A 1,406-nucleotide genomic window follows, 5' to 3' on the forward strand; every position below is an offset into this window, starting at 1 on the left:
CTTCATTACCCTTCTATTTTGTAGCATCAATGTCATTGTGCATTAGTATAATAGATCTAGAATTTTAAAAGAAAAAGTTTGGGGTGCCTGGGTGGCTCAGTCGGTTAAGCGTCTGGCTTCGGCTCAGGTCATGATCTTACGGTTTGTGGATATGAGCCCCGTGTTGGGCTCTGTGCTGACAGCTAGCTCAGAGCCTGGAGCCTGCTTTGGATTCTGTGTCTCCCTCTCTCTGCCCCTCGCCTGCTCCTGCTGCCTCTCTCTGTCTCTCAAAAATAATAAATAAAAAACATTTAAAAAATAAATAAAAAGTTTATGCCATTTTTCATCCAAATAAGTTGACTTTCATGAATGATGACAGAAAACATAGAGCCCTTCTGTGATGTAATTTGCTATCTGTGTTATATTTTTGAGGAAAAAAAAGTAACACTTGATGTGTTTAATTTTATTGAGAGGTTAATAAAAAATAAGGAAAAATATTGAGAAGATATTAGGAAGAGACTAGAGAATATACAGTAGTTACCCTTATCTGCAGTTTGACTTTCCACAGTTTCAGTATTTCAGTTACCTGTGGTCACCTATGATCTGGAAAGGTCAGAAAGTGAATAGCAGCCTAACCTAACTCACAGTACCTATGTTATTCACCTCACTTCATCTTATCATGTAGGCCTTTTATCACATTATCACAAGAATAGGAGGGGTAAATATCATATAATAGGACATTTTAAAAATAGATCAAATCCATCGCTTCTCGGCCTTTTGGCTAAGATCAAGTGTAGTATCTGTTCTTATCAGTTTAAAAAGAGATCAAATCTACATGATTTCTATTACCATATACTGTTATAGGTGCTATATTTTGTTATTAGTTATTATTGTCAATCTCTTACTGTGCCTAAAATATAAATTAAACTTTACTATAGATATGTATGTAAAAGTTATCATAGGAAACAAGCATAGTATATATAGGGTTTAATGTGATCCATTGTTTTAAATATCCATGAGGGGTCTTGGAAGGTATCCCACATGGATAAGGGGTAATTTCATTACTTAATTAGATTATGTTTGATTGGAAGATTCTAGACCCAGAGGCAAAGCTTAATCACACTCTTCTCTTAGTTCTCCAAAAATACACCAGAAATTTTCCTTTTAATATTAGTAGCCTTTCTCTATAATTTATGTGAACTTTATTTCTTGTCTTAATGACAACTTAAAAATCTAACCAGTCAACCATCCAGACAGACAAATAATCTCTCTCCATCCTCAGTCACGTGAGGCTGTTCATTGCTGGCTCTTAAAAAAAAAAAGTTATTGAAACACTACCCAAATGAGTCCTCACAAAGTACCTAAATTGTTCTCCCCAAAAGTAGGTTCACTTAGAGTTGCAAAGTTAATGTTTGTCTTGTCTAGGA

The 1,406-nt window shown here is 34.9% G+C and overlaps 1 pseudogene; it reads left to right on the forward strand.

Annotated features, from left to right (window-relative positions):
- The first annotated feature begins 740 nt into the window (after positions 1 to 740).
- On the forward strand, positions 741 to 855 carry LOC115291002 (annotated as a pseudogene).
- The last annotated feature ends 551 nt before the right edge of the window (positions 856 to 1,406 follow it).

The sequence above is a fragment of the Suricata suricatta genome, chromosome 4, assembly GCF_006229205.1.
Source record: "Suricata suricatta isolate VVHF042 chromosome 4, meerkat_22Aug2017_6uvM2_HiC, whole genome shotgun sequence".
NCBI lineage: Eukaryota > Metazoa > Chordata > Mammalia > Carnivora > Herpestidae > Suricata > Suricata suricatta.